Source organism: Prionailurus viverrinus, chromosome D4, assembly GCF_022837055.1.
Source record: "Prionailurus viverrinus isolate Anna chromosome D4, UM_Priviv_1.0, whole genome shotgun sequence".
Classification (NCBI taxonomy): domain Eukaryota; kingdom Metazoa; phylum Chordata; class Mammalia; order Carnivora; family Felidae; genus Prionailurus; species Prionailurus viverrinus.
In genome coordinates this window covers 31,976,875-32,003,327 of record NC_062573.1, presented here as the reverse complement: position 1 = coordinate 32,003,327, position 26,453 = coordinate 31,976,875, and the positions used below count along the sequence as shown (strand labels likewise).

The 26,453-nt window shown below is 41.0% G+C and overlaps 1 protein-coding gene across 7 annotated transcripts in view; it reads right to left on the bottom strand.

Moving 5' to 3' along the window:
• The window catches only part of UBAP2 (ubiquitin associated protein 2), a 112,445-nt gene extending 87,622 nt beyond the window's left edge, over nt 1-24,823 (bottom strand). For 4 of the 7 annotated variants that reach the window (XM_047831237.1, XM_047831239.1, XM_047831241.1 and 1 more), the window contains exon 1: nt 24,802-24,822. The gene's annotated coding sequence lies outside the window, so the exon portion shown is untranslated. Of the gene's footprint in view, nt 1-24,477; nt 24,583-24,801 lie in introns of those variants that run through there. The other 3 variants (XM_047831243.1, XM_047831238.1, XM_047831244.1) reach the window with 3 other exon arrangements.
• Between the last annotated feature and the right edge of the window lie 1,630 nt (nt 24,824-26,453).

The following is a 26,453-nucleotide window of genomic DNA, read 5'->3' as shown; positions in this document are numbered from 1 at the left end:
TGAGAGATCAAGCCCACATCAGGCTCTGTGCTGACAGAGCCTGCTTGGGATTCTCTCTCTCCTCTCTTTGCCCTTCCCCTGCTCAGGCGCATGCTCTCCAAAATAAATAAAAACTTGGGGCGCCTGGGTGGCTCAGTCGTATAAACGTCCAACTTCAGCTCAGGTCATGATCTGGCAGTCTGTGAGTTCGAGCCCCGCATCGGGCTCTGTGCTGACAGCTCAGAGCCTGGAGCCTGTTTCAGATTCTGTGTCTCCTTCTCTCTCTGACCCTTCCCTGTTCATGCTCTGTCTCTGTCTCAAAAATAAATAAACATTAAAAAAAATTTTTTTTAAATAAAAACTTTTAAAAAGTTATTTCTGAAGTAAAGGGATTTACTTGATTATTTCTAAAATCACCTCTAAGCATGATTATTCTGTAATTTTACCTTATGTATCTAAAGTTAAACATCCAATCAAAATCTTAGTGGTATTCCTAAAGTTAAAAAAAAAAATTTTTTTTTAGTTTACTTACAGATTTCCAAACAGTTGCTTTTGTACTGAATTATGTGACCCTTTATTCACTCATCTTTTCAACTGTTTATCACTCTATGCTCTCATTTATGAAAATAATCTAGATACATTAAATATAACAAAGTAAGAATTTCTTCTTACAGGAGTGCCATCTGCTGATAAAAATCTGCATGTACAGAAATAAACATAAGCTAAGTTGAATGGATGCTAAGACTGACCTTTCTGATTTACCAAAGGAGACTTTTAACAGTCTTGTTATTACAGCCAAACATTTTGATATAATGTACTTGAATCCCTACTTGTCAATCAGGAAAGCAACAGAAGTTTTTTATGTTTCAAACTATTACAGTTTTACTAATTCACTGTATCAGTATAAATATTAAGACTTCTATCTCCACTGCAATCATCAATCCTCAATCCACATTCCAAGTAGGTGTTTAGACTATAAATAATGTCCCCAGTTCCATGGCTGAATCAGAATTATATTGCCTTGTGAAACATGAGTACACTGCTTACTTTATGTTACATACTTTTGTTTGGAAATAACCATTTTTATCCTTTAATTAAAGTTAACTCCTCTGGGTTATATATACATAAACTGTTACCACCAAACACAAATACAATCCTTGCCAAAAAAAAAAAAAAATTCAAAGAAGAAAAACGATGGCCCCAGCATTTGCTTCTGAGGATGCTTAAACCAATTCAGATTAGCTTATTTTCTGTCAATATAGCTACCCACACTAACTGAAATGTCAGAATAGCTGTATTTCCACTTAATAAAAAAAAAAAAGTCTTGAGGTGCCTGACTAGCTCAGTCCGTAGAGCATGTGACCGTTGATCTCAGGGTCTCAGTTTGAGCCCACAATGGATGTAGACTTTACTTTAAAAAATTCAAAAACTGGGGCGCCTGGGTGGCTCAGTCGGTTGAGCAGCTGGCTTCGGCTCAGGTCATGATCTCGCAGTCTGTGAGTTCGAGCCCCGCGTAGGGCTCTGTGCTGACAGCTCAGAGCCTGGAGCCTGCTTCAGATTCTGTGTCCCCCTCTCTCTCTGCCCCTCCCCCACTCATGCTCTGTCTCTGTCTCAGAAATAAACATTAAAATTTTTTTTAAAAAATTCAAAAACTGAAGTCTTTTTTTTAATGTTTATATTTGAGAGACACAGAGACAGAGCATGAGCAGGAAGGGGCAGAGAGAGAGAGGGAGGGAGACACAGAATCCGAAGCAGGCTCCCAGGTGCCCCTCAAAAAATAAGTCTTAATGCTTAAGATGTCCAGCGAAAAACTTCCAAAGATAAAACTGGGAATTTACAGAGCAAGCACAGAGGAAAAAATTAAAAAGTGTTACTGAAATTTTCTGGAAAAACAAACTTTCTTATATTAATTTTATATATAACTTCTGGGGGTGCCTAGGTAGCTCAGTTGGTTAAGTGTCCAACTTCAGCTCAGGTCATGATCTCAAGGTTTTTGAGTTTGAGCCCCGCGTTGGGCTGTGCTGACAACTCAGAGCCTGGAGCCTACTTCGGATTCTGTGTCTCTTGCTCTCGCTTGCTCTCTCTGCCCTCCCCCTCTCATGCTCTCTCTCTCAAAAATAAATAAGCATTTAAAAAAATTCTGGAGATAGTGAATTCATGAAACAAAGTAAAAGCATAAGTTATTAAAAAACTTATCAACCACCAATCAATTGTGAAAATGAATAAGGCAAGGAAACTAGACTATAAAAAGCAACAACTTTAACTAACATACTGTCACATGGGGAAATTCTATGTTGTCTCTTCTGGAAACAGAGCTATGTGTAGTAAATCGGAATGCTTCTGCAATAAGCACCCAGTTGCCAGACCAAAGGAATTCAGTTTACACTTGTGTTCCATTCCCTCTATCACTCTCCACCCACAAGAACTACTACTCTCCAACAGGTTCCAAGAGAATTCTTAGAATAGAAACAGACAAGAGCAAGAGATTCTAAAAATAATCCAGCAGAAACTCAAACATACATATCTCAGGTTCTTGAACTGAAGGAAAGACGAGGTTATTTCAATCTATCCAACCAAATTTTAAAACCCATGTTTACCTCACTTCATCCAAAGTAAATTAAAGATGGGACAGATTAATATCAGGTTAGAACTGCTACATTTTTAACTTCTTTAAAAACAGTATCAGCAAAATTCCATATAAAACGTCCTACCTAGATTATCTCAAGTGCAGGAATAGTCTAAATTACTTGTTATATAAGGAAAGTAAGCCAGGAGAATAAACTAACTTGATTAAACTACACATTTTGTCTGTAGAAGGGATATTTTTAGAAAATGTTTTATTAACCGCTATTTTTTTCAAGGACTTTTTTAAAGATAAGATACCTCAGTGAAACAGTGGCATTTTCGAGTGAGTCTAGAGTTTAGAATTAACTGAAAACGGCTACAAGCCACTTGTACTTCTATTAAAGCTTAAGTAAATACCACAAATTCATCTTAAGAGGACGCTAACTTTAGGCCAAACAAAAAAAAAAGTGGCTGGAACTTTATCTAAAAACCACATAATATCATACCCTAACAGAAAAAATAAGGGCACACTTGATCTTTCTAAAAATTTACAGAACACCTTTTTTTTTTTTTTTTTTAATTTTTTTTTTTTCAACGTTTATTTATTTTGGGGACAGAGAGACACAGAGCATGAACGGGGGAGGGGCAGAGAGAGAGGGAGACACAGAATCGGAAGCAGGCTCCAGGCTCCGAGCCATCAGCCCAGAGCCTGACGCGGGGCTCGAACTCACAGACCGCGAGATCGTGACCTGGCTGAAGTCGGACGCTTAACCAACTGCGCCACCCAGGCGCCCCTACAGAACACCTTTTGATAACATGCTAAAAACTATGAAGATGTTGCTGAAAGCACCAACCACCAAAGTACTTTATTTAAGATGGTATCACAAAGTGTCAGCATTGGAAGGTAATTCTAAACCCAGGAGGCTCACACAACTGTAGAGTAGCTCATCTACTACATCAAAAAAATCTATATTCCAGACACAGCAAAAATACATGTTTCTTTTTCAAAGAGAATGTAATTATTCAAACAACATGAATTAGTCAGCTAAGGGCTCAACTACTATAAACAGAATATACAGTTTATGTCCAAGAAGCAAGTTTCTATCAAGAATGCTTAGAGATGCTATTCACTCAGTCCTGAGACTAATGGTGCCAGGACTATCTTAGACTGGCAAGGAAAGGGGATCCTTCATCTATATGAAGGATTTAATTTATTCACTCATTCCCAAAAGCCTAAAACCCATAAGTAGAATAATACCAGCAGCAAACACATACTGTTTAATATGTGCCAGACACTATCATACGCACAGTATTAAGTCATTAAACTTCCCAACAACACTGAGGTATATGCTAATTATTACTCCCATTTTTTTACAGACGGGAAACTGAGACAGATTCACAGCTAGTCAGTGGTAAAGCCAAGATTCAAACCCAGGTCGTCTAGGCCCACAGTCTGTGTCCTTAACCACTATGCTATGCTGTAAGGCTAATTGCTCAATTGTAGATACACAACAAGACTCCAAGTCAGCTTCCTCTTTAAGGCAGCAGAACTACAGTTGGTATCACCTGATGTGACAGATTTTGTTCTAGGTCAGAATCTCAGCTATCTTCCTAACCTTTCAGATATTCACTGGTGCTCCCTGGCTCTATATCGTTACAGTTTTGTTACCAGTTCTGTTTCACTATGTGTATTTAACTTCCAATTTGCGTTCTTGCTTTTCCTGTTAAGAAAATACCCACTGGGGCACCTGCGTGGCTCAGTCAGTTCGGTATCCAACTCTTGATTTTGGCTCAGGTCATTATCTCATGGTTCATGGGATGAAGGCCCATGTAGGGTTCTGCACTGGCAATGAGGAGCCTACTTGGGTTTCTCTCTCCCTCTCTCTACCCCTCTCCACTCATACTCTCCCTCTCAAACATTTTTTTAAATACCCATTAAGAAAAAGAGAGAGAAAATACCCATTATTCTCAACTGTTTTCCAGAGAAGAAATTCATTTGTTCATTTCTGCAAAGAACAGGATTGGTTTAGATTAAGAACTTCAAGGGAGTGCCTGGCTGGCTCAGTTGGGAGAGCATGACTCTTGATCTCAGGGTCATGAGTTCAAGTCCCACACTGGGTGTAGAGATTAGAAAAAGATACAATAAAATTTAAAAAAATATTTTGGGGCGCCTGGCTGCCTCAGCTGGTGGAGTTTGTGACTCAATCTCAGGGCTGTGAGTTTGAGCCCTACATAAGGTACAAAGATTACTTAAAATCATGGGGCACCTGTGTGGCACAGCTGGTTAAGCATCTGACTCTTGATCTCAGCTCAGGTCATGATCTCACAGTTTGTGAGTTCAAGCCCCACACTGGGTTCTGCACTGATGGTGTAGAGCCTACTTGGGACTGTCTCTCCTTCTCTCTGACCCTCCCCCACTTGTGCGCACGCTCTCTCTCTCAAAATAAATAAAAATTTTTTTTAATAAATAAAATCTTAAAAACAAACAAACAAAAACTTCAACTGATCTGGGAGACCCAGAGGAGCTAGCAAGAGGAACTCTATATCCCCCACCCAGGAGACAATAAGGCAGGCTAGGGTGCCAAAAAACTCTAGTATGAGATGCAATTCCATGCAACTAAACTGCTTGTGCCCTACATGCCAGAAGCTGACCAAGCTGATACTTTTATTCTCCACAGCTGCTGAGGGCAGGGTCAAGCCTCCAGCAGCTGGTGAACAAGGTCAACTCCCCTACATCCAAGCTTGGCTGACAGAAGAGCCACAACATTATTTACTATTCTGTGCATATAATATGCCCATGGAAAAGATAAGTGCTGGTAAACTCTGAACATTACAAAAATTACTTAAGTCATATTTCCTCTTTCAGGTTACTTAAGGTCAAGGAGGAAAAAGTATTTAATTTTATCTATGGCTGCTTGCATACATCTGTCCCACTCCTACGTTGCTAATTTCTTGGCTATAAACCATCTTTTACCCAGAACTCCAGCTCAGCAGCTACCTTATTCTTATCCCCTGAAAAGCCTCTCATTATTCATGACTAGTCTTACCCCCCCTTTTTTTTTAATAGCCTTTTCTCTCTCCCCACCCCCTCAAAAAAAGGCCTATACTATACAGGATTTCACAAGACCTATAAACTTATAATACTATACTCTTAAAAAAAAGAATACTGGGGCACCTGGATGGCTCAGTCAGTTAAGCATCCGACTCTTGATTTCAGCTCAGATCAAGATCTGCAGTTTGTGAGTTTGAGCCCCGCACTGCACTCTGCACTAACAGGGCAGAGCATGTTTGGGATTCTTTCTCTCTCTCTCTACCCCTCCCCTGCTCATCTCTCTCTCTCTCTCTCAAGATAAATAAACATTAAAAAATGTTTTAGGGGCGCCTGGGTGGCTCAGTCGGTTGAGCATCCGACTTCGGCTCAGGTCATAATCTCATGGTTCGTGGGTTCAAGCCCTGCATCGTGCTCTGTGCTGACAGCTCAGAGCCTGGAGCTTGCTTCGGATTCTGTGTCTCCCTCTCTCTCTGCCCCGTCCCTGCTCATGCTCTGTCTCTCTCTCCCTCAAGAATAAATAAAACATTAAAATTTAAAAAAAAATGTTTTAAATACTATACTCTTAATTTAGATTACATTCAAATAAGCACCCCCCAAATACCAAAAGGATACCTTTATTAGAGGTTTACTACTCCACAGCCAAGGACTTTTAAAGGGTCTATTTTACGAAGTAAAAAAAAAAAAAAAAAGCTTAATTATAAAAGACCAAATTAAAATAGAATTTCTATAAACCATTCCTTTACCAGAACATATTAATACCTTCCTCATAAATCCAGTAAAAATTCTTACACAGATACATACTCTTCCCCCCCACCCTTGCTCTACTTATATTCTGTTCACCTTCCTATGTATTTTTCTCTGGTCTTGCCTGCCCGCCGCCCGAATGTGTATGTATCCACATATACAGCGGCACATCTACAGTCTGCTTTCAATTTCCATTTCTGAAAGCTTCCAAGTTCCTCACAGGCGCTAGCAACAAGGAATTACTGGATGCTAGGATCTCCTACCATGTTCTGACCCTGTAGTTACACTGGGCCTGGGTAACCAGTAGAATGAGAAAACAAGAAGGAGCCCAGGAGTGCCTGGGTGGTTCAATGGGTTAAGCATCCAACTTCGACTCAGGTCATGATCTCACAGTTCATGAGTTCGAGCCCCATGTTGGGCTCTCTGCTGTCAGCACAGAGCCCACCTTGGATCCTCTGTCCCCGCCCCCCCCCCCCCGACCTCCCCTGCAGACACACACTCTCTCTCAAAAATAAACATTTAAAAACAAAAAAGAGGGTGCCTGGGTGGCTCATACATTAAGCATATGACTTCAGCTCTGGTCATGATTGAGCACGAGTCCCACTTTTCTTTCTCTTTCTGCCCCCTCCCTCACTTGTGCCCTCTTTCTCTCAAAAACAAAACAAAACAAAACATATCTTTCAAAAAAATTTTTTTTCCAGGGGCACCTGGCTGGCTCAGTCAGTGGAGCATGCGACTCTTGGTCTTAAGTCTGTGAATTCAAACTGCATGTTGGATGTAGAGATTACTTAAAACTAGAATCTTAAAAAAAAAAAAAAATTTCCCCAGGTTTCCAATGTGTAACTGGGATGTCAAACTACTACTCTGTAAACTAGTGGTTCTCAAAGTATGATGCCCAGACAGGCAGCAGCATCACCTGAGAACCTCTCACAAACGAAAATTCTCAAGGTCATCCCAGACCTACAGAACCAGTAGTTATGTTTAGAAAGTCAGTTTGTTTTTTAGGTCATCTCTACTCTCAATGTGGAACTTGAACACACATCCCTGAAATTAAGAGTCACATGCTACACTGACTGAGCCAGTCAGGTGCCCCAGAAATTATGTTTAAACAAGACCTAATGGCACACTAAAGTTTGAGAATTACTGCTCTTAAAGAAACTTAGATAAGAATTTTGATCCAGCATAGGGGTGCCTGGGTGGCTCAGTCGGTTAAGCCTCCGACTTCAGCTCAGCTCATGATCTCGTGGTTCGTGAGTTAGAGCCCCGCGTCAGGCTCAGTGCTGACAGCTCAGAGCCTGGAGCCTGCTTCCAATTCTGTCTCCCTCTCTCTCTCTGCCCTTCCCCTACTCACACTCCGTGTCTTTCTCTCTCTCAAAAATGAATAAACGTTAAAAAAAAAAAAAATTCAAAAAAAGCGGGGGGGGGGGGGGGCGGGGGGCACCTGGGTGGCTCATTCGATTAAGTGTCCGACTTCAGCTCAGGTCATGATGATCTTGCAGTCCGTGAGTTTGAGCCCCGTGTCAGCGTCGGGCTCTGTGCTGACAGCTCAGAGCCTGGACCCTGTTTCAGTTTCTGTGTCTCCCTCTCTCTCTGACCCTCTCCCGTTCATGCTTTGTCTCAAAAATAAACAAACGTTAAAAAAAAAAAAAAAAAGGTTCCTATGTGATTTAAACTGAAAGATGAGAAAACTAAAAAAAATAAAACGATTTCACTTTTCTTATTTCACCTATATAAGAATCATACAGTCTTACAAAATTCCAAAAAATACTGACCAATAGAAGAAAATAAAACCACCACCCAAAAATACTTTCAATCGTTAATTTATTAAGTATCCTTCCAGTGTTTTCTATTTGAGTGCATCACTGTCATCCACTAGAAATGGCCATATCATACTTTTATCACAGCACATTGGCAATATAAAGTACTATGTAAAAGCAAGGCAGCATTGTAGTTACAGCACCTCAATTATCCTGTTCAGCTGAGGAATCCAGCATTATGGAGCTATGAAAGAAAACTCTTCAGGGGCTAAAATGGTTTTGGTTCCAATCCTTTTTGATAGAAATGCCTCCTAAAATGCAATATATACTTCCCTTCCTTGAGAAATACAGTACACAACAAACATGATTTAACTTTTTTTGATTCTACATCGTTATTATACCCATGTGATGAGTAACGTGGGGAATTGGTCTGAATCTTTTTTTTTTTTAAACTCTTCGCCCAACATTAAGTTCAAACTCATGACCCAAGATCAAGAGCAGTGTGCTCTACCAACTAAGCCAACCAGGCGCCCCAGTCTGAAAATATTCTAACTCCAGGGCACTTGGGTGGTTCAACTCTGATTTGGGATCAAGTCATAATCCCAGCATCGTGGGATCGAGCCCCACATTATGCTCTGTGCTGAGCATGGAGCCTGCTTGGGATTCATTCCCTTCCTCCCTCTCCCTCTCTTTCCCTCCCCTTCCCCACCCCCTCCCCTGCTCACACTCTATAATTAATAATAAAATATTCTAACTCCAAGACATAGCTAGGAACTTGCTTTCCTAAATAAATTCGTTTTATCATTGTCTTACTTATCCTTGGCCTCTTTCTCAAAAGTGGCACCATTTACGTATCTGCAGAACTTCTGGGCCCCATAGTATGGCTACTTTTCAAAAATAGTTTCTGAACTCAAGGACAATGCAGTTTCAAATAGTTATTCATTTATTTTAAAATCATCTGCACTGGGCACCTGGGTGGCTCAATCAGTTGAGCATCTGAGTCTTGATTCCCAGGATCATGATCCCATGATCCTCCTGAGTGTGGAGACTGCTTAAGATTCTCTCTCTCCCTGCTCCTCTCCCCAGCTCACACTCTCCTAAAATAAACAAAAAACAAAACAAAAAAAAATCTGCATTATTTTTACACTGATTTGTTGTCTTTTGGGGGATAGAGGGCGACTTTCCACCAAGCCTTATACAGAGTAAGCCCTCAAACCTTGATTTTCAGCAGATTGCAGAAGGACTTCTAGGACTTCTAGCTTGAGTGATTAAGAGACAACCTTACCACCTGCCAGCATGCACTTAGGTCAGCATGCATTTTACCAAGGAGGGAGGGAGAGATGGAGGAAGGAAAGAAAGAAGAGGGCAAATTTATTTCTTGGGTATTAACAAAAATTGGTAATAAATTCCAAGTGAATGTTCCCATCTCAAATCCTCCTGTCCCTAACCCTACTCTAATGCTGCTCTTCCCCAACCATGTTCAGCTGCATTAGTCCCACCTATCCTCTCTGGACAGAATCAAGTGAAGTCTCAGAGTCATTAGAACAGGACAGACTTAATGCCAACAAGTCTTAGTCTGTAATACAGACATGTTTGTTGTTGTTGTTGTTTCTTTAGTAGGCTCCACACCCAATGTGGGGTGTAAACTCACAACCCTGAGATCAAGAGTCACATGCTCTACCAACTGAGCCAGCCAGGCACCCTGAGACAGACATATTTTTATAAATTTTTTGTCTTCACATCCTCACTTCCATTCCATCCCCACCCCCACCCTCCACCTCTGCATCCACCAGATCAAGATTAACTTCTCATTAGTAACTCTGTCCCAAGGCCTTCTGAGGAAAAGAATATGCAGGGGAGTTGCCTTCTCCTTTTGGCCTATTTCCTCTTCATAAGACCCCCTCAGAAAGGGGAAGGAAGAAGGTGTCAAATTGTAGGCTAATCTACCTCATAATCCTTGGGGAGACAAGTTTAATAAGCCAAATGTTTCTTTTAGTCAAGTCCTACTAACCAGTTACATCAGTTACAAAAACCAAGAATCTTTATTCTTGATACTCTAAGCCAAAACAGTATTTAATCAAAATTATCAATTTAACTCCTATCTTATTTTCAAGCACAGGAAAGCCTTAACAATAGTTAATGCAGGAAAACCTCCAAATTCCAAAGTGTGAAAAGGACTTCAAGAAATCTCCCATACACAACAACACTCAAAAATGTTACCTGGTTCAACTCATAATCACTTGATAGCCACTTCAAAGTTATAGTCTTCATCTCACATTATTTTCTTGTTTTGATTTTTGGGTAAAGTGGCATCTCTGCTAACCATTCTCATATAGTAAACTGGATATTAATGCTAAAAATGATTACATCCCAACCATACTTTCACAAGAGACAGAACTTTACAAATCTCCAATTCTTACTGAAGAGAGATGAGTAAGAATACTTCAAGTTATTCTTTTTCACAGCTCTGCATGAGCCGTTTAAACACCTGGCACTCAATTGTTATAAATACACAAATATTTCACAACTGATTTATACAAGTTCAGTATATCCATTATGAAGCTAGTCCACAACAGTAATATCATCTCTAGCTGTTACTGTAAGCCAGAAATATAAACACTGATTTAAGTACTTCAGACCCACAGTTTTTCATTACCCTCCTCCAAACTCCCTAATGAATCCCATACTCGAGTTGTTTAAAAAAAAAAAAAAAGTGTATTTGTTTCATTGTAATGGTGACTTTATTACCATTTCACTCATGCCAAAAGCAACTTTTTAAAAAATGTCAGTTACATGAAGAATGTATCAAAACACAGATGTTTTGATTCAAATGTTAACACATCTGACACACACTAGGCTTGGTTTTCATTCATATACCAAAAATAAAATTCCTTAATAAGGAAATCTCCTACCACTACTATTGAGAAAGTATTCCCTACCTTTTTCCTTCTGACAAGTATGTGTTTAAAAACCGGCTCAACTATTCTCCACATCCACATTAATCTCAAGAACAAAGGGTTACAAAAATTACCCTCCAACACTCTGGGAAACTGCATGTTCTACCAGGTAAGCAATGACTACTTAAACTGTGTATCTCAAAAAGGATACACACTAACTGACTCCAGTTCCTCACCAAACATCTCCTTAACTTGTAGTCTGGTTTCTATCACTCTATTACTCCAACATTAAGAAAAATGCTATTTCCCAGGTCACCACTGAATTAACTGTCAAATCTTTTTTCTATTCTCATTCTTTCACCGGTCTCTGGCATTCAACACATTTCATAATTTTATTCCTGTGGCTTTTCAGACACCACATCCTGGTTCTTTTTTTTTCTCCCTCAAATCCTCAGCAGCACCACATCCTTCCCTGAGCCCTGACATGTAAAAAATTTCAATTCTTGAGCACACTCTCCCTTCCCACAGAAATTTTATGCTCTACTGGCATCAATAATTACCTCCAACTTCAAAGCAAAAGACCTCATGTCTCTCCAAAGATTCAGCCCACATCTAACTGCCTACTAGGTATCTAACCTATAAAGAAATTCATCCAAATGCATCTCATTCGAAGACTTGCACAATTTTCCAAGTGACCAATATTTTTCAGTGTTCCAGAGCTCAAAACTTTTTAATTTTTGTCAATGTTTATTCATTTTTGAAAGAGAGAGAGAGAGAGAGAGAGAGAGAGAGAGAGAACGAACGAACAGAGGAGGAGCAGAGAGAGAGAGGGAGACAGAATCAGAAGCAGGCTCCAGGCTCTGAGCTGTCAGCACAGAGCCCGACGTGGGGCTCCAACTCACAAGCTGCGAGATCATGACCCGAGCCGAAGTCAGACACCCAATGGACTGCAGAGCTCAAAGCCTTTAAACCATTCTTTTAACGCCACCATTTCTTTAAGACCTATATCTATACCTTCCTTTACAATTCTGCCATCAACTTAGTATAGGTACCTGAATTAAGGGTCATTGTTTGTATTTAAAGCCTCCTCCTGTCTTCTAAGAATAAATTAGGTAGCCCAGTCTAGTACTAGTTTTGATGTCAGTGTTACATACATAACCCAGCAGTTACAAGATACCTTTATCAACTATAATATCAATAATTGCCTCCTGGTTCACTGAAACTTCATACCCTTATTTACCTGTCTGAACTAGCTTAACGGTAAAACTGATTACACAGTGATCTGTTTCATCTTTCAGAATACCACTAAAATCCATGATCTTCTGTTCACAAATCAACTCCTTGATAAAATACAAGCTCTTTATTCCTTTCTGATCCATACACTTTGGTCAAAATGGCCTTGCAATTCTCCCAAATTGCACCTACTTTTTTGCCTCCACCTTCCATTGGCATGGTTTCTCAACATCATACTGAGCATATCCCCGCATTTTCTTGTTTTCTGTCCCTCAGCATAAACAGCAATTACTCTCTACTCGATGTTCACAACTCCACAGCATTTTAGGGCCACTTAACAATATATTAAACAGCCCTACTTGACAGCAGTTTGAGTTCTTAAGTGTAATTTTCATGCAACCACATGGCTTTCTTCCAACTGTTCTCACAGTGTGCCATCAATTGCCACTTCTCAGTGTTATGTGCCTGACCTCCTCCTAGAATGCACCTAAAATTGGCAGAGGGCTTAGAGATCAGCTCACCTTGCTGATTAGAACAGCTAGTAAAATCAGAATGAAAAATGAAAGCAAAGGCAGTTTTAAACTACAGAAATCAAATCTAAACATCTCACCAAACGCCAACATATAAAAACAGAAGTGGGGCACCTGGCTAGCTCAGTTGGTAGAGTATATGATGCTTGATCTTGGGGATGTGAGTTCAAGCCCCATGCTGCGCATAAAGCTTACATAATTAATTAGATAAGTAAATAAATAAAATAGATAAAAGTGAAATGGAGCCTAGCGGAACCAGACTCAGGAGTTCAAGGACCACACCTACATCTTCATCCTCTTATTCCCCATCCAGTGCAAAACCCCAGGTTTATGCACCACAAATGTGGACACTGACTCATCATCTAGCACTTGGCTACATTCTCTGGGAGCATTATTTCAGACAGGTACAGTAGTACAGTATTTGTGATTAAGATTTGGAAGTCAGACCTGCACTCTACAAATTACATGATTAAGTAACCTTGACCCAGTACTTTACTCTTTCTCAAACCTGGAAGGAGCACCAAACAAAATAATGTACCTCAAATGCTTAGTCTAGATCCTAATAGCTACCATAAATAATAACTATATTATTAATGTACATTGGCCACTTCTGTTTCTGATTTAATTTCAAAATACTGCCTATTTATTCAAAACTATTCAAATAATTTTACTGAGTTATAGAAAATATCATAAAGTTCACCCTTTTTAAGTGTAAAATTCAATGACTTTTAGTATTTACCAACTGCACAACTATCACTGCAGGCCAACTATCACTCCAATAAAACCCTTTGCAACACTGGTCATTTCTTTCTCCCACAGATCGCTAGATTGTCAGAGTATATGAACTGGTTCATGGTATGCTATATATCCCATTACAGCTGGGATCTTTTGGTAAAGCACAATAAACATTAGAACAATTAAACAGCTCAAAATGCCTTAAAAGAAAAAAAAAAAGGGGGCGCCTGGGTGGCGCAGTCGGTTAAGCGTCCGACTTCAGCCAGGTCACGATCTCGCGGTCCGTGAGTTCGAGCCTCGCGTCAGGCTCTGGGCTGATGGCTCAGAGCCTGGAGCCTGTTTCCGATTCTGTGTCTCCCTCTCTCTCTGCCCCTCCCCCGTTCATGCTCTGTCTCTCTCTGTCCCAAAAAAAATAAATAAACGTTGAAAAAAAAAAAAAAAAGACTCGGTGTGCCTAGGTGGCTCAGTTGGTTAAGTGTCCGACTTTGGCTCAGGTCATGATCTCACGGTTGGTGAGTTGGAGCCCTGCTTCCAATTCTGTCTCTTGCTCTCTCTCTCTGCCCCTCCCCTGCTTGCAGTCTACATCTCTAAAAAATATACACTAAAAAAAATTAAAAATAAATTTAAAAACTCTTCCATGGTAAATAATTGTAAATGGCCTATATTAACAAGGTTTTTATTGCTGTAACCACCATCTGGATTGTTCTGTAATATACAGGGGTATTCTCCCACCATTACCTTAGTACTCCCAATCACAAGGAATTAAAAAGATAGTAAATAAACTGAAGTACCAGAGCTAAGAATTCTGAAGAGGTCCTATGGTCTCCAGCAATTCAAAGAAGGGTTTCATCAACTCACTGATATACCAAGAAACTTTTAATCACAATAAAATGAAATCTTGAGGGAAAAACTTAAACATTCAGTAAGTTACTATGAAAAGCGAACCCAAAGAAAATGTCTAATGTGACTAACTTATATCAAAAATAACTTAGTCTCTCTTGCGGCACCTGGCTGGCCAAGTCCATAGAGCGTGAGACTTTTGATCTTGTGGTTGTGAGTTCGAGCCCCATATACTGGGTGTAGAGATTACTTAAAAAATAAAAAAAATTAATAAATTTAACAAACAGAGTAACTTAAATTTCCTTTACTAGCTGCTGCAAATAAACTACCAATCAAGGCCAAACAAAAGATACAATAACATAGTAATCAAAATAGCAAATTATAATAAAACTAAATTATAAACATTAAATCCCAGGTTTTTTTTTTTTTTTTTTACATTTCAAAGATTTTTTTTTTATGTAATCTCTACACTCAGTGTGGGGCTCGAATTCACAACCCTGAGATCAAGAGTGGCAAGCTCCATCAACTGAGCCAGGCAGATGCCCCTAAAATTCTAAGTGTCTTAACAAAAGAGACAATTATAACTATAGGAATTTGTCTACTATTGATCCTATAGGAAGAATACAGGAAAAATAAGGCTCAGTTTCCCACTGGTTCAAGGAAGCCTCTCTAATATCCAGACTCAAATGACAATGCTTTCCTGTCACTCCCAAAAGGATTCTGGCTCCTAACTGCATTGTTCTATTTCAGTCTTCCCATCAGAATGCAAGCACCTAGAAAACAGGAACAGTGCATTATTCTTCTGTATCCCCAACACTTAACAGTTGCTGACAAGTAGCAACATTCAATCTAAATGAAAACCTGTATAGTAGCACATATCATTAACAGCAACAAAAACTATTACTCAGGCCTAATCTGGGTTAACCTACATTCTGAGCATTTCACAGAAGTAAAATGCCATAAGAATTTACTATCTAAAGTTTTTATTTATGTAAGCATTTACCCTTATTCCCACGCATCAAGAAGACTTTTCATCACTGTTTGAAAAAATCTGAAGTCTGCACAGATTAGCAAGATACACAGAACATTTTTAGTCTTTCTATCAGCCCAAGAAAGTTACACTTATCCTACAATAAATTGCAATTTACTTAACACTAGCAAGAATTATCTAAACTAGGGGCGCCTGGGTGACTCAGTCCAATGAATGCCCAACTCTTGATTTTGGCTCAGGTCCTGATCCCTGGGTCATGGTATCAAGCCCTGAGGCAGGCGGGGGCTGGGCACCAAGCCTGCTTAAGATTCTTTCTCTCCCAAGGGGCGCCTGAGTGGCTCAGTTGGTTGAGCATCTGACTTCGGCTCAGGTCACAATCTCAGGGTTCATGAGTTCAGCCCCACATTCGGCTATCAGTGAAGAGCCCTCTTCTGAATCCTTTATCCTCTTCTCTCTCTGCCCCTCCCCCACTCGTGCTCATGCACTCTCAAAAATAAATATTAAAAAAAAGATTCTCTTCCTGTGCCCCTCTCCCACCCGCACTCACGCTCTAAAAATAAACCTTTCCTTTAAAAAATAAAAAATAGGGGCGCCTGGGTGGCGCAGTCGCTTAAGCGTCCGACTTCAGCCAGGTCACGATCTCGTGGTCCGTGAGTTCGAGCCCCGCGTCAGGCTCTGGGCTGATGGCTCAGAGCCTGGAGCCTGTTTCCGATTCTGTGTCTCCCTCTCTCTCTGCCCCTCCCCCGTTCATGCTCTGTCTCTCTCTGTCCCAAAAATAAATAAACGTTGAAAAAAAAAAATTTTTTTAATAAAAAAATAAAAAATAAATAAAAAATAAAAACAAAAGAATTATCTAACCTAAGTAACAGTAGTTATCTTGCTTATCAGATGTGACTGGCCATTATGCCTGATAATGAACAAAATAATTGCTTAAGTGGATTGTCATTATTCTACTTCAATACATATATAGGGTAAAGCAAAAACTGAGTTAGAAAAGATTTTGTGAACTGGGAAATCTAAATATGAATTTTTATCAGATATTATTAGGATTACTCTTTATATATATTCATTTATATATATTCATTTCCTAGGTATGATTATGTTACTATGATTATTTGTAAGAGAAGCTCTTTATTGTAAAGAGATATTTGCTTAGGAGGGGCACCTGGGTGGCTCAGTTAAGCGTTAAACTCTGGTCATCTCAGTTTGTGAGTTGGAGCCCCACATTCGGCTCTGTACTGGTTAGAGCAGAGCCCGCTTTGGATCCTGTCTCCCTGTCTCTCTGCCCCTGCCCCGCGCATGCACTTTCTTTCTCAAAAATAAATAAATACTTGGGGCATCTGGGTGGCTCAGTCGGTTAAGCATTTGATTCTTCATCTTGGCTCAAGTCATGATCTCATGGTTCGTGAGATCAAGCCCCACGCTGAGCTCCCCATGCTGCCAACACAGCACCTGCTTGGGATTTCTCTCTGCCCCTCCCCCACCCCTCAAAATAAATAAACTTAAAGAAGTAAACATTAAAAAAGAGAAAGAGACACTTGCTTAGGAAATACTCAAGCATAAACGTCATGATGTTTCACCTTACTTTCAAATCAGCCTCAAAAGATGTACAAGGTAGAGAAAAAAGTCAATGTAGCAAAATATTAAGTACTGACTCCAAGTCAAAGGTATACTATGCTCTGGGGCACCTGGGTGGCTCAGTTGGTTGGGCGTCCAACTTCAGCTCAGGTAGTGACCTCTCAGTTTGTGAGTTCAAGCCCCACATAGGGCTCTGTGCTGACAGCTCAGAGCCTGGAGCCTGCTTCGGATTCTGTGCCTCTCTCTCTCTCTCTCTGCCCCTCCCCAACTCGTGCTCTCTCACCTCAGGTCATAATCTCAGGGTTTTGTCGGCTCAAGTCCCATGTCGGGCCCCACTGCTTGGGATTCTCAGCCTCCCCCTCTCTCTCTCTGGCCCTCCCCGACTCATGCTGTCTCTCTCAAAATAAATAAATAAACTTGAAAAAAAAAAAAGCTGAAGGAAACCAAACAGAAGAATGAAAACTACAAAAAGGTCAGAAAAACAGTAACGACCAGGCATGTAGAAGACTTTGATGATGGCAGAAATATATACAAAATATCCTCAATTATAATTAACATTGACAGTTCCCACGCTCCAGTTAAAAGAGAAATCTGCAGGATATATTAGCAAAGCAAAATCCAGCTGTGTGATGTTCATAAAAGATGTATCTAAAACATACCACTAGAATTGCCTAACGCATTTAAAAATTAAAGCAGTATGGGGCGCCTGGGTGGCGCAGTCGGTTAAGCGTCCGACTTCAGCCAGGTCACGATCTCGCAGTCCGTGAGTTCGAGCCCCGCGTCAGGCTCTGGGCTGATGGCTCAGAGCCTGGAGCCTGTTTCCGATTCTGTGTCTCCCTCTCTCTCTCTGCCCCTCCCCCATTCATGCTCTGTCTCTCTCTGTCCCAAAAATAAATAAAAAACGTTGAAAAAAAAAAATTAAAAATTAAAGCAGTATCAAATGTAAGTAAGGATGTGGAATTCTTATCAATTCAGTCTTGGGAATTAAATTCTGATATCTAAGATATCCATTATATGTATGCATTAAGCATCTTCCCGAGGTTTCTTGGCATCAGATGTTTAACATCCTCAAGAGAACTGAAAAAATAATCACACAATTTTCTGTGTTCTGTAGTTCAGGTGAAAAGCCTAATAAAAAATGACCATACAACACAGTTTGAGATCACCTAGTAAAGTTACACATACTCCACACAACCCAAAACTCCACTCCCAATTACAGTCTTGAGAAATCTATTTTAGGGGGAGGGTTGGGTTGTACAAATGTTCACATAGAAGTAAAATTTCTAATCATAAAAAAATGGAAATGACACATTCATCACAATAGAGTAAGATGTGGCATATCCTTTTTTTTTTTTTCATGTTTACTTATTTATTTTGAGAGACAAGAGCCAGCAAGGGAGGGGCAGAGAGGGAGAGAGAGAATCCTAAGCAGACTGGCCACAATCAGGGTAGAGCCCAAGGCTGGGCTTCAGGCTTGATCTCAGGAAATGTGGTATCATGGCCTGAACCCGAAATCAAGAGTCTGACACTTAACTCACTCAGTCACCCAGGACCCCCAGATGTGGCACATTCTTACAATGGAGTACCATACTACTGAAAATTATCAAATTGGTAAAAACCAATATGAATGAATCTAAAACATGTAAGAGAAAAAGTATCAGAATCTCATAAATTCCACTTAACTCAAGATTGATGGGACACCTGACTGGCTCAGTTGGTAGAGCATGGGACACTCGATCTCAGGGTCCTGAGTTCAAGCCCCATGTCAGGGGGTATAGTTTACTATGAATGAATGAATGAATGAATGAATGAATGAATGAAGCAAGCTTGAAAATGGGCAACAATAGACCATGTATTAGTTATGGGTTATATGGAATAAAAATTATTCTAAAAAATAAACAACAACAACAAAGTAGGATAATGGATACCTCTGGGAAAGAGGGAAAGGAATGCCTTGGGAGATGACAGGCTTTCAGGTAACAATGCTCTATTTCATGGGTAGTCATTTTATTTTTGTTTTTGAAAACTCTACATGTGTTTTTATATCTCATATACCTTGCCCAAAATGTATCTTTTATTTCTCAATAAAAATCATTAAGTATAAAAGTATTATTCCAGGGGCACCTGGGTGACTCAGTTAAGCTTCCAACTCTTGATTTAGGCTCAGGTCATAATCTCATAGTTCAGGCTCTATCCTGACAGTGGGGAGCCTGCTTGGGATTCTTTCTCCCTCTCTCTCTGCCACTTCACTGCTCACAATTTTTCTCTCAAATATAAATAAAAATATTTTTTAGGGGCGCCTAGATGGCTCAGTTGGTTGAGTGTCCAACTTTGGCTCAGGTCATAATCTCACGATTTGTGAGTTAGACTCTGTCAGACTCTGTGCTGACAGGTCAGAGTGTGGAGCCTGCTTCTGATTCTATATCTCCCTCTCTGCCCCTCACTCCCCTCAGAAATAAATAAAATTTTTAAAAATTAAAAATAAGGGGCGCCTGGGTGGCGCAGTCGGTTAAGCGTCCGACTTCAGCCAGGTCACGATCTCGCGGTCCGGGAGTTCGAGCCCCGCGTCAGGCTCTGGGCTGATGGCTCGGAGCCTGGAGCCTGTTTCCGATTCTGTGTCTCCCTCTCTCTCTGCCCCTCCCCTGTTCATGCTCTGTCTCTCTCTGTCCCAAAAATAAATAAACGTTGAAAAAAAAAATTTTAAAAATAAAAATATTTAAAAAGCATTATTCCACTTTAAGTATGTATTACTTAACATAAAGAAAAAAAGGATTTATAATGAAATGTTAAACCATGATTAAGTCCTTTTTATCTTTTTTTTTTTTTTTTAAGTAATCTGCACCCAACATGAGGCTCGAACTCACAACTCTGAGATCAAGAGTTGCATGCTCTTCCAACTGAGTCAGCCAGGCGCCCCATAATTTTTATCTTTTAATTTTCTCAAATTTTCTAAAATGTATTTTCTTAGTCTGATCCTAAAACATTCTGTAAGATGAAATTTTGAGAAAAGAGGAGGAAAAAAAATTAATTTGGGTCTAAAAATTATGTAATATTAGGCTTATCAAATCAATCCTAAAGCTAGTCTTTTTTTTTTTTTTTCCTAAACCCTGTTTCAGCTAAACCTGTATTTTTTTAAGCCCACTTTACTCTCTTGTTTAATGATTTGGCAATGCTAAACACCGTTATCAAATGAAAAATCCCACGCTTCAAAGAGCACACATTCCAGCCAGGTAGACACACAATACAGGTAGCACTATACACCTTGCCCAAGCCCATGAGGTTGTGAAGATATTTTAGGTTTTCATCTGCCTAACCTGGAAAGCAGCATGTTATGGTGCCAAGAACAGTCAGTCAGAAGGCCTACAACCTCCTCAGTTGAGACTGAGTGTTCAGAGTGTTTTTTTATGGGGATGAAAGGGCACAAGGAGGCAGAAAAAATAAAATGGAGAGAAAACACAGGGAAGAGAAATAAAAGGGAGTGGAGAGAATTAAAAGACACAGGGAGAAAAACATCATCAACAAGAAGCAACTCCGAGCTTCCAAAAGTCTTCACACAATATCTAGGACTGATCTGATCAGAAAATTAAGACTACATGTAAAAAAAAAAAAATGAGTAAAGAGTAACATTGTTAAGTATTATTGGACTGTGTGCATACACTATAACTTTAAATGAGATAGTTCCTATGTGATATTTTACTTAAAAACAAGTTAATAATAACACTACACCAATAGCAAGAAACAAAGTTACAGCAACAGTAAGCTTGGAACTAAATCCAAATGAAATTCCCTCCTCTTTAAATCCTTAAAAATCTTTAAAATGAATTTTAAGTTTGAGACCCAATCAAATATATGTTCCATTACTTTTCATATTCCAAATGAAGAAAAACAGAGCTACACATTCCTAACAACTTTTCAAAGAACCCCATGTAGTTTTAAATGAAACACCTACTCCTTTATCCAAGTCCGGTTTCATAAATTAACTCCATGGGGCTTAAACTCCCAATCCCAAGATCAAGAGTGGCATACTCCACCAACTGAGCCAGCCAGGCATCCCTAATTTACTTTCTTTAAAAAAAAATCCAGGACATGGGCTCCAGGGTGGCTCAACTGGCTAAGTGTCCTACTCTTTTTTTTTTTTTAATGTTTTTAATTTATTTTTTAAATTTTTTTTTTTCAACGTTTTTTATTTATTTTTGGGACAGAGAGAGACAGAGCATGAACGGGGGAGGGGCAGAGAGAGAGGGAGACACAGAATCGGAAACAGGCTCCAGGCTCTGAGCCATCAGCCCAGAGCCCGACGCAGGGCTCGAACTCACGGACTGCGAGATCGTGACCTGGCTGAAGTCGGACGCTTAACCGACTGCGCCACCCAGGTGCCCCTGTTTTTAATTTATTTTTGAGAGAGAGCATGAACTGGGGAGGGACAGAGACTGGGGGGAGGGGGTAAGGATCCAAAGTGGGCTCTGTGCTGACAGCAGCAAGCCCGATGCAGGGTTCAACCTCATGAACCACGACCTGAGCCAAAGTCAGAGGCTCGAGCAGGGAGCCTGCTTGGGATTCTCTCAGTCCCTCTCTCTCTCTGACCTCCCTGCTCTCTCGTACGTGCACTGCTCTCTCAAAATAAATTAATAAAAATCTCTCTCTACCCCTCCCCAACTCTCTCAAATTAAAAAATACAATATATAAGGGGCGCCTGAGTGTCTCAATCAGTTAAGCTTCCAACTCTTGGTATTGGTCAGGTAATATCTCAGGATTTGTGAGATCAAGCCCTGCATGGGGTTCTGTGCTGACAGTGCAGAGCCTGCTTGGGATTCTCTCTCTCTCCTCTCTCTCTCTCTCTGCCCCTCCCTCACTTGTGTGCATGCTCTCTCTCTCTCTCTCTCTCTCTCTCTCTCTCTCTCAAAATAAACATTAAAACAATGTTTTAAATATACATATATAAGAAAAAATACAGGACATGCAGCATCTTTGAGAGAAACACTAAAGAAATCTCAAAAAAAAAAACACGGTAGAAAATATCAATATATGCAGTCTGTGTATCTGTAAAAACAAACCTGTTAAATTTGATTCTTGGACTTTAGAATGAAAAAAAGGATTTCATTCCTAAATATTCAACAGTTGGGTCAAAATTATTTCAAAACCAGCTACAGGCATATATGGTTGATATTCCCTGTAAGTCTTCCCTCTCTTTGCCTTCCTTCAAGTTACATCTCCAATCTCCTTCGGGGCAGAGGTAGGGGGAGACAACTGCTTCCAAGACCTATCAGTGATCCACACCATCTTACCAGTCAACACCACCAGTACAATACGTCCCACTTTTAAAGGGCATTCCATTTACTCAAATTAATTAAGGGCTAACGGGTATTTGCTGACCTCGTAAAGATTAATAAACAAAATATGACAGATGTAACAACAGGAACTTCACAGTCTGTGAATTCATGCAGGCTCCTTTTGAGCAGGCATTTGCTTACACCAAAAAAAAGTGCCTAATAACAACAAAAACTTAATCATTTTAAAAAAAAGACTGGAGGATCAATACTTGAAGACTAATACTTTCAAAGAAAACGCTCCACTTCAGACCAGTTCAAAACTTCAAGATTGGTTTATACCCTCTACATACAGTATATGATTAAAGGAGTAGAGAAAGCAACCAGTTCCCACTATAATTAACCCACAGGGCATAAGGCATATTGAAATTAACCCATTCTTCTCCATGTTCTCCTACCATTTCTCCCTCAACAATAAGTCACTAACACTGACACCGCTGTTGAGCACTGCACAGGCTGCATCAGTTACCAGGAAAGGGAAGCAGAGTTGTTATTGTTGTTCTAGCCTTGTTCTAAGGCAGCTCCATGTGACTGCTGCCGGTCCAGCCCACATTTAAAGACAGAGGCCAGAGGAAACCAGAACGGCAGGAAATAGGAGAGGCAATTACCACAACCTTTTCCCATGGCCTCATTGCTATGCCACCACTTCCAGCCATATTTCAATTGTAACAGAACCCCCCCCCCCCAGAATTAATTTGTGAGGGTCAGAAGCAACAAGGAAGCAAACAATGAAAATCACAGCTGTGGAAAACAAGCAGGACAGTGGCGGGGGAAATTTTCATCACACATGTGAACTAGGCATAAAAAACAAAAATCAGATGGAACATATGGGAAGTAAGCAGAAGAGTAGTGTGGGAAACTAATCACTTCTCCCTAATAAGAGAAGTGTTCACAGCAATGGGAGGATGATAGCTTGAGCCCTGCAGGCAGGTAAGAGATATTGGTGGACAGGACAACTCTATCCTCTCCATAGAGGGGAATTTATTCCCTTTCCTGAAACAGATAGGTATCATCCCAATCTAGGCACCTAACACCTAGGATACAGGAGAGCTTCCTTCCATCTCCATTAGACAAACTGACACTAAAAATTAGTATATACAATTCGTGACAAAAAGTGAGGAACACACTAACTACTGACATAACTCTTGGTTTAAAGAGGAGGTATACCATAATTGAAGAGAAAATAAAAAAGGCCTGGGTTCACCCAATTGTATATGCCCTTCAAATAAAAGATGTTTGGATACCTTATAAAGACCTTCAAAAGCTCTCAACTGTTAGGACACACAGGGGCTAAAGACAATAAGCCTAAATACTCACAGACCATATACATCAAATAGAAGTATAAACCAATATCCAACAGAGGAAGTAGTAAACTACAAGATTATTTCAAACAGGAAATAACAGGAATGATGACAGGATTAACTCCTACAGAGAACAGAATATGAGACCAGAGTGGTAGGTCTTGAGATGCCCGGGCAAATAATCAGATTGAAAACCGAGGGGAAAAGGTGGAAAAGCCAAGTGGGAAAAGTGATTCAGAGGCAAAGAAGACAGATATAATACACTAAAGAAAGAATAACATTTTAAATACGTACAATAAAGCTTCAGTTTACAATGCGTTCTCAAAACTACATTAAAAAAAAAAAACAACTCTGATACAACCAGGCTAGGGGAACCGAGACTGAGGAGGAAAACTGAGTCCCCAGAGTCTAACACCAAAACCTTCCAGAACGAAAAAGGGTAGAACCTAACTATCCCTCCGAGTATGCCGGGAAAGGCTACAGAGCGCAGAAGTTGGGGTTTAAGATGTCTAGTCCCAAGACTAGTGACAGGCGTGAAAACGGAAAGGTGGTCTGTGGTCAGGATGGGGACCATCAGCGTTGAGCGGGAGCTCCAGCGGACAGGCAGGGAGGGAGAGGTGGGAGAAAAACCACACCCTCCAGGGCAGAAACCCGAAGGGGGGGAGGGGAAGGCGCCCCCTGGGGTTGGGTGGGGCCAGGCCGACTAGGACAGGGGTAGGCAGGAAGAAGCACAGGACGACCACGGGCGAGAAGGCAGGAAGGCGTCCGGGCCTGGGCATACTGAGGACGCAAGAAGCTGGCGAGGGAAGCTTGGCCCGGTCTTCATGAGTGGGCGCTGGGGCAGTACGAAGAGGGTTAGGAGAAAGAAGAGCTGAACCAGGACGAGAGAGCGCACGCTGCCACGCTCAGGGCTCTGGAACAGGGAAGGAAAAAGAGGGTGCCAATTACCGCTGCTGTTCTCGCTGGACTCGGGACCAGCTGCCGCCGCCACCGCCGCTCGTTACCTGCCAATGTGCCTCTTACAAAGCGGCGGCGGCGGCAGAGGCGGCCCGGCCCGTCACGTGACCTCCGCGTCACGGGGGAAGGAGGAGCCACCACACGTAGCTAGCGCGCCGCTCATCAGCCCGCCCACAGAGCGCGTTGCTTCGCCTAGCCTCCCCCAAGCCTAGTAGGAGAGGCCAACAGCGCCGCGGCGGAGGCAGGCACGGGAAGGAATAAGGGAAATTTTATAGGATTTATCGTACTCGGAGTTGTCAGGAGAGTACTACATACCGCACCCAAGATGCCAACAACTGCAGCGTGTAGTCGCGGTGTGATGATCTCACAAGACACCAGGAGTCGCTCCCCTGCGACCGCCTTCCTCCCATCACGTGATGTGGGCCAACCACTCAAAGCAGGCCTAGCTCCCCAAACCCTGGGAATACTCTTCCTAGACCTCCGCACAGCAGAGATATTCGCCACCGCCCCGTTTCCCTCGCGAGTTCATAGACCATGCGTTTATGACTTAGTGCTGAGGGAAGGTGGAGGCGGGAAACGGTCAGCGTTGGCTTCCGAAACTAACACCAGTCGGCTCCGCTTGCCAGGTAGCTGAGCGTGGTTCCTGCTGGGAGATGTAGTCCCGGCCGGGGGGTGGGGTTCCACTACCACGTTCCCGGGCTTGCGCTCCGCCCCGCCCCCTGCGCGGGAAAACGCCAACGGCTAGCTAAGGTACACCCGTGGTGGAGGAAGCTTCAAAAGGAACTTTAACAGAGCGGGAGGGCTTCGTGGATAATATGTTGTTAAATGCGAGGGTGGAATTCTGCAGTACGAAGCTCCTTCTACGTAAATTGAGTAATGTTTATTGATCGCTTACTTCATGTCAGTGGTCTATACAACCATTTTTACTAAATCTTATGATCAACACTTTGAAGTAGGGATTGCAGCTGGTAAAGAAAGGCTTAGAGGACTTCCTGGCTGGCTCACTTGGTAGAGCACGCGACTCTTGATCTTGGGGTTGTGAATTGAAGTCCCAGGTTGGGTGTAGAAATTATTTTAAGATTAAAATACTTTAAAAAAAAAAGGAAGAAAGAAAGAAAAGAAAGGCTTAGAGGTTCAGAAAGAAAGAAAAAGAAAGCAAGAAAGAGAAAAAGGAAGGAAGGAGAAAGAAAAAGGCTTAGAGGTTCAGGTGTTTCTGGCTGAAGAGACTCAAACCACATTTTCTGTCTCCAAGCAATGAATAACCCCTTACTCTCAAAAAGATCTAACTCCAAGAATTAAGCACAAGGGGGATAATGCTTTATACTCGTAGCATAGTGTTTTAAAGTATTTGCTCGTTAACTGACCTATTTGATCCTCAAAGGCAGTATCCCAGGCAAGTTAGGTACATGGACTTTGGAATACAGCAGGTCCTACATTTATTTGAGCTTTCCTTTGTGATAACACCACTTCACCACGTGGTGAAAATTAAATGAGATCAAGTAAAGTACCTGTTTGGCATGTAAACCCTCAATAATCAGTAGTAATTATTTTCACACCTGGTATGTACCCTTTGGGCACAACAGATATAAAAGTAAGGTGGGAAGGAAATTAGCATATACTGATCTTTGTGCAGGGCACTGTACTATTTACTAACATGCTAGTTACTAATAGACTGTTGTAGGTTAAATTGATGAATAACAATTGAAACCTTAATAGTCCTGCTTTGTTATTTATCTGAATTGATCAAAGAATGCTCAGGCTAAAACAAATAAAACTTATTATCATGACCATTCATGTGTAGATGTACCTTATCTCTCCCTTTCTGACAGTGAGCTGGAATTGTGCCAGGTCAGTTCAGTCTTCCTCCTCTTTGTATTCCTGTTTTATAGAAATGTGTGGGAGAGTCCAAGATAAAACCCTTGAGAGGCAAAGACTTAATTGAAAGAGTACAAGAAGACAATTCTGAA